The 11,105-nt window shown below is 41.4% G+C and overlaps 1 long non-coding RNA gene across 1 annotated transcript; it reads left to right on the top strand.

Annotated features, from left to right (window-relative positions):
* Positions 1-7,882: 7,882 nt before the first annotated feature.
* Positions 7,883-9,515, top strand: LOC133125166 (uncharacterized). The gene is made up of 2 exons (XR_009708387.1): positions 7,883-7,948; positions 8,315-9,515. It is a non-coding gene; the product is annotated as an uncharacterized LOC133125166 (long non-coding RNA).
* Positions 9,516-11,105: the final 1,590 nt, after the last annotated feature.

The following is an 11,105-nucleotide window of genomic DNA, read 5'->3' as shown; positions in this document are numbered from 1 at the left end:
TTTTTCTTTACTTTTTTCATCCATACATCCATTATCTTAACCCGCTTATCCTGAACAGGGGGGCTGGAGCCTATCCCAGCATACGTTGGGTGAAAGGCAGGAATACACCCTGGACAGGTTGCCAGTCCATCGCAGGGCACACACATTCACTCACACACTCATACCCACGGGCAATTTTAGACTCCAATCAGCCTAACCTGCATGTCTTTGGACTGTGGGAGGAAACCCACGCGAACACGGGGAGAACATGCAAACTCCGCACAGAGAGGCCCCGGCTGACAGGGATTCGAACCCAGGACCTCCTTGCTGTGATGTGGCAGTGCTACCTCTTTACTCTTTATGTGTTTGGAACAAAAGAAAACTGTATTTTAATATATTGACTGCCGGGAATGCTATGATAAAAGAAAAAAGCAGTGCTGTACTTGTCAGTGTGCATCTATCTATAGTTTATAAGTACCCTTATTATCATTAATAATAAAATGGCTGAAAAATTTAATTTGCTCATTATATAACCTTGTTTGGATCGAATTGTCATGAACTGGGACCAAACAATAAATAAAAGTATGATGAAAATGTCCAGATATGCATTCTATTGAAGGACTCCCCCATTATAAATACTTTGGATTGATTGAAACATCACATAAGGTAAATAAGGACAAACAATGCAATTATGTAGCATGAATTTCAGCTTTTTGGGTGCCAATGGCTCTACCTCACAAGCCACTCTAAACGGCTGCAGGTGAAGTGTGCCGTCTTTTATAGGAATAGACCGTGCTTCCCTGTGTTTAGAGAGAAGTTGCACCTTTATTTCAGTCATTGATTATGGGGATCATAGACCTGCACCTTCACCTTCCACTGGAAGATACATTACATTAATGGCATTTGGCAGACGCTCTTACCCAGAGCAACTTACTGTTGATTGGACTAAGCAGGAGACAATCCTCCCCTGGAGCAATGCAGGGTTAAGGGCCTTGCTTGATCCCCAGTGTGCGTATTGTGGCTACACTGGGGATCGAACCACCGACCTTGCGGGTCCCAGTCATGTACCATAACCACTATGATACAAGCTCTTTCTCTGTTGGGAGAGATCGCCTTTGGAGAGGTTTATTAATTCATACGGCCCCGAATATGGCCCTGAAATGAACCTGTTCCCTCACTTGCCTCGATTTTAGCCTTGAAAGATCCCTGGTTATGGGTATGCACTTTGCACTTTGTTGTACGTCGCTCAGGATAAGTGTCTGCCAAATGCCATTAATGTAATGTAATGATATGCGTTATCACACACATTCTCATAACTGTTTTTTTCAGGTTCCACAAATTTGCTCTGAGCTGAGTGAATGTACTTTCAAATTCCATGCCCCTCAATGAATGCTTTACATAGGTAACCGAAACCTGACTCTGTTTTAACTGTGGGTCATTCAAGGTATAATATGTATCCTTTTTTATTTGGATACATTTCCTTTTTGATACTTTTTATCATTGGCACTTTTTAGGCAATAGCAACAATAGCACATTTGCCTATAAATATCTCTGCATTAGCTATTTTCATTACATCACATTACCTAATTAGCATTTGGCAGACGCTCTTATCCAGAGTGACGTACAGTTGATTAGACTAAGCCGGAGACAATCCTCCCCTGGAGCAATGTAGGGTTAAGGGCCTTGCTCAAGGGCCCAACAGCTGTGCGGATCTTATTGTTGCCACACTGGGATTAGAACCACCAACCTTGTGTATACCAGTCATGTACCTTAACCACTACGCTACTGGCCGCAACCATAACATTCTGTACAGATAAGATCCTTTCAAAAATAATTCAATGAAAGGTCCTAAATAAACGTACTCTACATTTCACATTACATTTTAGTCATCTGCGTGGCAGAAGAGTTAAAAAACTGAATCAAATCCATATTGTTTGTGTCCACCCTTCAGCGCTAAAACTGCATCATTTCTCAAGTGGTTTGTACTTCCTCTTATTGTTTTTATACCTCGAAAGTTATAACTTCGGAAAGAAACTGCACACCAGTAACCAGAAGGGCTGTGTAAGGCGGAAGTTAGACACCAGTAAGACGGGCCATGTAGGGCAGAAGATAGACACCACTAACCAGAAGGGCTGTGTAGGGCGGAAGTTAGACACCAGTAAGACGGGCCATGTAGGGCAGAAGTTAGACATCAGTAAGACGGGCCATGTAGGGCAGAAGTTAGACACCAGTAACCAGAAGGGCTGTGTGGGGCAGAAGTTAGACACCAGTAAGAAGGCTGTGTAGGACTGAAGTTAGACACCAGTAAGAAGGCTGTGTAGGACAGAAGTTAGACACCAGTAAGAAGGCTGTGTAGGACAGAAGTTAGACACCAGTAAGAAGGCTGTGTAGGACAGAAGTTAGACACCAGTAAGAAGGCTGTGTAGGGCAGAAGTTAGACACCAGTAAGAAGGCAGTGTAGGACAGAAGTTAGACACCAGTAAGAAGGCTGTGTAGGGCAGAAGTTAGACACCAGTAAGAAGGCTGTGTAGGGCAGAAGTTAGACACCAGTAAGAAGGCTGTGTAGGGCAGAAGTTAGACACCAGTAAGAAGGCTGTGCAGGGCAGAAGTTAGGCACCAGTAAGAAGCCTGTATAGGGCAGAAGCCATGGGGATGGTACAGTGGTGGACCCTACTCTGGATATCATGGTACTGTCACACACTTTCAGCTGAGGGTGAGTCTTTCTTTCTGCCTTAGTTATACATTTACTTACATATTCATAGATAGATCTCACACAGATCTAACCAAACATATATATACAAATATATATTTATCGATATATATATATATATATATTTAAAAATACAGTCTGAATTAAAAGAGGAGTATGTGACACAGATACTGTTTTCAGTTTTTGACTCAAGAGAAGTTTCCACTTATTGCCTTAATTATCAGTATACATGCAGTTATACTTCCACATTCTAAAATTATTTTGCAGATATTTACAATGACTCCATTCACTACCCAGAAAAATGCATGTTTTTGCATAGAAAAATTCACAATAGAAGATTGAAATGTTGATAGTGTACTGCAAACAGATCAAATTTCTGCTTGCCAGGTTCCCACTCCAGGAAGTGTCAGCTAAAAGAGAATAGTTTTGTTAAATTCTACAACCACCCTGAGTGGAGAAAAATACATGGTGCAGATCTATATATAGGTATATAGGGCGGCCTGTAGCGTAGTGGTTAAGGTAAATGACTGGGATACCCAAGGTCGGTGGTTCTAATCCCAGTCTAGCCACAATAAGATCTGCACAGCCGTTGGGCCCTTAAGCAAGGCCCTTAACCCTGCATTGCTCCAGGGGAGGTTTGTCTCCTGCTTAGTCTAATCAACTGTACGTCGCTCTGGATAAGAGCGTCTGCCAAATGCCAATAATGTAATGTAATGTAATGTAAAAACAGGACTATGGCTGGTATGAGCTCATCTCAGTGTCAAATTCAGCTCAAATATTTATTAATCGAGAGCAAAATAAAATAACTTTATCTTCATTCATAGTTCTGTATCAGCCTCCAGACTTCCTTTTATTCAAACTAAACCAGAGAAAGTCAACTTGGCCCAGATTAAAGTGTCTGCTGTAAAAGGTAAATGTACTCTTTTATGTAGTTATGTAAGTAATGAATGTGCAGTAAGAAAGATACCTACTTTATACCACATAATACATAACACATAAAATTGTTGAGTTTTATCTTGTATTTTACTTTCAGAAAAGTTGAATTTGATGTTAGATTTAAATTATATGTTAAATGGAATCCATATACCGGGTAAAAAATGTACTCACTCATATAGCTCATGTTCTAAGTCAATGCTTCATTAAATCTGAGATGATATAGATAACATTAGCCTGTTTTAAAGAGTACATAGCACAAGAGGCTGGTTAAAATGTATTTTCAGTTGTGTTTTTCTTTGACTTCTCAACACAGAACTGGATAACTGTGTATAATATATTGTTTTGAGATGTAGCACACACAATGATTTGATGAAACGGTTTACCATTCTCAAAATCAATATCTCTTTCCTCCTACAGTGAATCCATCGCCCTTCATAATAAATTAAGGATCTGATGTGACCATGAGCTGTGAGGTATCCCACCTTCCAGATTCAGCTACACTGGCCTGGGAACGGGACAGAGAACCCACTGCTAACACAACGCTGCTCTACAACAACACTGCCCACATCATCATCCACAGTGTTAACCAACACAGTGAGGGAACCTATAACTGTACACTCCGATGGAACGGAGCGCTTATTTTCAGCGTTCCCAATGAACTTAAAGTCATCAAGGGTATGTAACTACGCAAACGTGAAGGATCTGATGTGACCATGAGCAAGCAGCTCTCATCCCATTTACAGAAGCAGCTTCAGATTTAACTGTTTTAACTCCTCCCCTATTTTGAAAGGTTTGTGAGAAGTAGTCTGTGTAGTGGAATGAACACAGTGAGGGAACCTATAACTATACTCCAACGGAACAGAGCGCTTATTTTCAGCGTTCCCAATGAACTTAAAGTCACCAAGGGTATGTTACTATGCAAACAGCACACATTCCATTTACAGAAGCAGCTTCAGATTAAACTGTTTTAATTGTTTGTCAGGAGTAGTCTGTGTAGTGGCAATTTCTCCCTATATAACAATTAGGGCTAGCAAAGGTTTAACACATTTGATCAACTTTATATAAGTTAAAGGTACAATTGGTCATTTTGTACTTCTAACGGTCAAGAGAGGAATTGCAGCAAGAAACAACCTCAAACCACCACACTGTTTATCCCACCCCTTCCCTCTAAACACGCTGACGTTGAAATTGGCTGTGGCAATTGGAGCCAATTTTCAACCAATTAACTTGAATTACTGTTCAGCTGTACAGTGTCAGTGCATCAACTGCATATTTTGAAACCCGAATTTAAGGACTATAAACACAGGCAGAGGATCAAACAACATGTTAGTGAGCATTTTTTAATGATAGGAAGGGATTTACAATGTCATCCACCGATTAACTTAACCCGGTTATCCTAAACAGGGTCAAAGGGGGGCTGGAGCCTATCCCAGCATACATTGGGTGAAAGGCAGGAATACACCCTGGACAGGTCGCCAGTCCATCGCAGGGTACACACACTATTCACTCACACACTCATACCCATGGGAAATTTAGACTCTACAATCAGCCTAACCTGCATGTCTTTGGACTGTGGGAGGAAACCGGAGTACCCGGAGGAAACCCACACAAACACGGGGAAAACATGCAAACTCCACACAGAGAGGCCCTGGCCAACCGGGACTCGAACCCAGGACCTCCTTGCTGTGAGGTGGCAGTGCTACCCAATAAAGGTTAAACTACCTTTATTTAGGTTTACCATATTTCTGAGATCTTCTCTACCTCGAACAGAATAGATCCTGTCAGCAGGCGGGTAGTTGTCTGGTATATACTGTACTGGAGCGGTTCTTTCTCCAGATGCAGCTCAGCATCCCCATATGCTGACCGGCCTGTGAGGAGCTGGGTGGCTCAGTGGTTAAAGGCAGCACTCTGTACTGCATGAACGAGCCCTCAGCCGTTAACTAAGAAAGAGAAGGACCCGTCTGCCATGTTTAGAAGCAGACCTGCCAGGCTGCCGACAACAGCTTTCATTGTGGGAGGTGGGATATTTTTCATGGGCTATTATGGATCCAAGCTTCTAGCAGCTCTTTGTCAGTAGGATTAATTTACACTCTGTTTGTTTTGTTTTTTGTTTATTTTTTGTTTTTGCTCACTACCAGCTGTAGTAAATGCGCCAACTAGACAGAAAGTAATTTTAACCACAACTTTGTTCCTCAGAAACATTTGAAACACGGCACACTCTGTACAGAGGGAGTCTGAACAGCAGTGAGGCGGTGCTAATCAGCCATTCTCTGAGCTCATACACAAAAGCCTCCTGGTTTTGGGTGCCAGTGTCTGAGACACTAGAAATCCCTGTGGCCTATGCAGGTAAACACGAGAAGGCTTCAATTTCCACGGAGATGGATAAAGAGAGAGTCTCATCTGATATCTATGATGGGTACAAGTTTCCTCTGAGAATCTCACCAGTGAAGTTTGGAGACAGTGGAATGTACACCTGTTATTATGATAGATACATGCTGGCTGCAGTTACTCTGGTAACTATTCAGGGTAAGTTTGCAGTTCAGCTTAAGTCTTTGCTTACACGATTTACATAACTGAATTAATAATCGTACATGTCAACATGATGCTTATTAAATGAGCATTTTTGTAAATAATATTCATCATCATGTATTGCCATACGAAAACAGGAAGCAACAGAAGTGTTTATCCAAGGCGAGTTAGTGCTCTTTCCAGAAACTCCATTCCTAATAATGGATGATATCTGCATACAAATATTTCAATAAAGAAATAATGGATAAACTCAACCAAAGTGCTGATGCAAAGTAATATAGTCAGTGCACTTTACTGGCACTTCATTATTAATCATTGATATCTACATGCAAATGATTTTTTTGGAAAATGAAATAAAAAAATATCTATAAATTAAATAAATAAATAATCCGTGTACTTGTGCTTTCTCAGTCTCAACAGAGCCCCCTGGTGGTCTGTCCAGGAATCAGCCAGTTGTGCTGAACTGTGAGATATCGCAGGTGATTGGGACTGTGACCCTGGCCTGGCTCCGGATGAAGGGGAGCAGGGGGGAGCTCGTAAAACAGGAGGTCCTGAGGGAGAGAGCCCCAAAAACGATGCTCAACCTCACCCTGCCCAGCCTCACTGAAGAACAGCTACACTGGGCCTGTGTGGTGTTCACAGGGAGCGTGCTCAGAGCACAGGTCCCCCTGCACCTCACACTGCCCATCAAGCAAGGTACAAAAACTTGAACGACATTGGTTTAATTCCAGCTTTGGGGGAGGGATGGGTTAGGCCTCTGTCCACACTAACAGCCTGCTAGTGACACCTTCCAACTACACCCTCCTCATGCACTGCACAGCTTTTATCATGGGGAGTCAACATGAGCAACATGGCTGTCTCATGCTTAAGCTGGTCTTAAGATACAGCAGTTTGAATCTGAGAACAGACTACATCAGACACACTGAATCTGAGAACAGCCTACATCAGACACACTGAATCTGAGAACAGCCTACATCAGACACACTGAATCTGAGAACAGCCTACATCAGACACACTGAATCTGAGAACAGACTACATCAGACACACTGAATCTGAGAACAGACTACATCACACACACTGAATCTGAGAACAGACTACATCAGACACACTGAATCTGAGAACAGACTACATCAGACACATTGAATCTGAGAACAGACTACATCAGACACACTGAATCTGAGAACAGACTACATCAGACTAACCCCATGTTCCCTCTCACACAGGGTGGAGCACTGAGACAGTGGTCAGGGTGGTGATTGTAGCGCTGGCCACCCTGGGGATGCTATTGGTTCTGAGGTGGTACTGGTCCTGGACGAGACGCCAAGCAAGTAAGGACACTCGCACTGGGACACAACAGCCAAGCGCTCAACATCTTTCAGCTTTGAAAGAAGACAGGGGACCATGGCCCTGAAACCAACTGTTCAAAGTATCTTATCACTGGACATAGGCTAAACTCAGACCCTTTTCTTCTTAAGTTTACAAACATCTACAGATTGGCTCAAAGTCTAATTTAAGTCTAACCACTGTGCGGCCTGTAATTTAAGCCAAAGCAACCACTTCCAGATTTCACCATCAACAGAGTCTGATAAAGACTGAACAGTTTAAATTTCCACTGATTTCACCATCAACGGAGTCTGATAAAGACTGAACAGTTTTAAATTTCCACTGATTTCACCATCAACGGTGTCTGATAAAGACTGAACAGTTTTAAATTTCCACTGTTGCAGGTGAACCTGAGTCAGCCCAGCCTGAGGAGTGACCAGAGCAGCAAAGCCCTGCAGGACCAATGCAATGGTGAGCCTCCCTCCAACGTACAGCTCTCACTGACGCACACAGATTAGTCTCTAAACTGTGCAGAGTGATCTGGACACACTCACAAGATTACACTTAAACTCAAAGTTCCTGTGAAAAACGCATACAAACCACAGAGGAAGTGTGCCTCGGCTGCCAACACAACTTAATGAGCGACAAAGGAACTCACACTCCAGTATCACAACAAAACTCTCCAGAGAGGCAGCGATATGAAGGATAAACTCATTTTAAGAAGTTTTAATAAGACATAATGGGCAATGTGCAAAATATTTTCAGTTCATAGAATCAATATCAGTGCTTGTCAAAAGTAAAACAGACATAAACATCTCCCCTTCCCCACATCCTTAGCTAAAGGGCCACAGCCTGCAGCTGACTCACTGATCTGCAGGAACCAGCAGAATTGTGTCGTCTCTCCTGTTTCTTGTTGTCATACCTCCTGTACACCAAATGTATTGATGAGTGATTAAAAACAACCTTCCTGTGTACGCTCAATGAGATTCTGATTATACTGTTAGTTTAATAAAATAGTGTTTTCTTTCTGTAGTGATTTTTACAAAGCGCATTGTTACAGAGCAACATTACACAAGTCCGGGCCTGTACTTTACTGCCTGTAGATTACATCTCTTGAAAAATATCATTGAAAAAAAGATTGTTTGTAGATTTGAATTTTTGATGTATTGTTTTTTAAATATTTTTTGTTATATTTGGGAAATGTAAAATCCCACATTTTTTTAATGTTTCTCTTGATGGTTTTGTGAGTTTATTTTCCCCTTGGTGAAATAGCTCTGCGTATTCTGTACATTTTCTAAATAAAACATGTGATCAGGATTTATTTTCTATTGGTTTTTCTGTTCCTTTGCATCAGCCATGGTAGATTTTCTTTTTAGCCTTTAAGGAGTAAGATCATAAATATGTAATCAGCATGTTCATATATTTCCACAATTCCAGTGCTTAATATTTTATTTCTGTATTATTTTATCTACAATGTGTTGTCTTTGTAATTCTGTTATTGGCTTAATGCAAAGCCCTTGGAGCTACATTTTATGTATGAAAGGTCTATATAAATAAAGCTTAATTTTATTATATTATATTATATAATATTGTATTATACCATATTACATTATATTACTGAACTTTGGAATGTATTGAAAGCAATGCAGTTCTTGAGTGGGAGTGGGACAGACCATTTATAATTTCATGAACAAGACACACGTCTGCACTTTTTATAGTGTTCTCCCAGCTCAGCCAGTTGTGTCTTCTTAGGACAGAGAGGTGGTGATGATTGTTTGTCTCTCTGTCCAGGGCATTCAGAGCTTGTTTGTACACAGACTGCATTCTTTTATGAATTTAGTTGCTGCCACATTATTGGCTGATATTGCATTTACAAGGTGGTGTACAGGTCTACCTAATAAATTGCTCAGAGTGCTTTTGCTTGCTTTTACCCAACCAGTATGTCGGATAAGAATCTTCATAAGTCACGATGCATTCATGTGAAGTCTCTCGGCTTCAGTGGTGAAACAGTTCCTAATAAATCTATGTTTAGACAGTTTCAACTTTTTTTGTATTTCCTCTTTTTTTAATCCAAGTGTTGAGAATTTGGGCGGCCTGTAGCGGTGGGTAAAGTACATGACTGGGACCCGCAAGGTCGGTGGTTCAATTCCCCGTGTAGCCCCAATAAGATATGCACAGCTGTTCTTGTCTCCTGCTTAGTCTAATCAACTGTACATCACTCTGGATAAGAGCATCAGCCAAATGCCATTAATGTGATGTCATGAGAATCAATCATGATTCGAAGGTAATAACTCATTGGCTGCCTTTGGTTTTCCCCGGATACACAGACATCTGGATCAGAAGAGTCTGCCTGCTTCTGTATGAAAAACATGCAGACAATAATATTAAATTATTACAACTGTTCACAAAATAGAACATCATGTGGTGACCTGTAGTTAACAGGTTAAATGGCAGGTCTTTGTGCTTCAACAGACACAATCACAGTGCTGAGCACAGCCATGAACAGAACCGGAGATGAATAACAGACACGGTCACAGTGCTGAGCACAGCCATGAACAGAACCGGAGATGAGTACAGAGGTGCCACAGAACTTTTCAGCAAACTTGTGCAAGCTATTGCATAACATAGCTTAACCACAGTGGCTGGTACTGCCTCTTTCTTTAGCCATTTCCTGTTCACATACCTTGTAGAAAGGCTAGATACCAGTAAAAAGGGCTGTGAAGGGCAGAAGTTAGACATTAGTAACCAGAAGGGCTGTGTAGGGCAGAAGCCATGGGGATGGTACTTTGGTGGACCCTGCTCTGGATATCGAGATACTGTCACACACTTTCAGCTGAGGGTGAGTCTCTCTTTCTGCCTCAATCATTTATCTATGCACTTATTAATATACTGTATAAATCCTACAAGGATGTAGATAGATAGATAGATAGATTGATAGATACTTTATTCATCCCGAAGGAAATTTTAGAATGTAAGATTTAGGATGTAATCAAATGTACAATTACTGAACAATATCGTACTGGACAAATAGTTCATTTATACAGTGCTCAGCACCCACGTTTGAAAAGTAACATTTTAAACAATATCTCAGCCCATGCTGACAAAGATGAAGACTACTGGGACTCTATACTCTGGAGTGATGAGACCAAGATAAATGTTTTTGGAACTGATGGCTTCAAAACTGTATGGCGTCGCAAAGGTGAGGAATACAAAGAAAAATGCATGGTGCCTACAGTGAAACATGGTGGTGGCAGTGTCCGTTTGTGGGGTTGCATGAGTGCTGCTGGTGTCGGGGAGCTGCATTTCATTCATGGCGTCATGAATTCACAGATGTATTGCTCTATACTGAAAGAGAAGATGCTACCATCACTCCGTGCCCTTGGTCGTCATGCACTTTTCCAGCATGACAATGATCCTAAACACACATCTAAGGCCACTGTTGGATTTCTGAAGAAGAACAGGGTGAAAGTATGTCTCCTGATCTGAACCCAATTGAACACCTGTGGGGAATTCTGAAGAGACATGTTGAGCATCACTCTCCGTCCAGCATCCAGTCTCTAAAAGAGGTCATTCTTGAAGAATGGAAAAAGATCGATGTAGCGAAATGTTGTCAATTTGTTCATTCCAT

Source organism: Conger conger, chromosome 3, assembly GCF_963514075.1.
Source record: "Conger conger chromosome 3, fConCon1.1, whole genome shotgun sequence".
NCBI lineage: Eukaryota > Metazoa > Chordata > Actinopteri > Anguilliformes > Congridae > Conger > Conger conger.
This window is presented reverse-complemented; position numbering and strand designations above follow the sequence as displayed.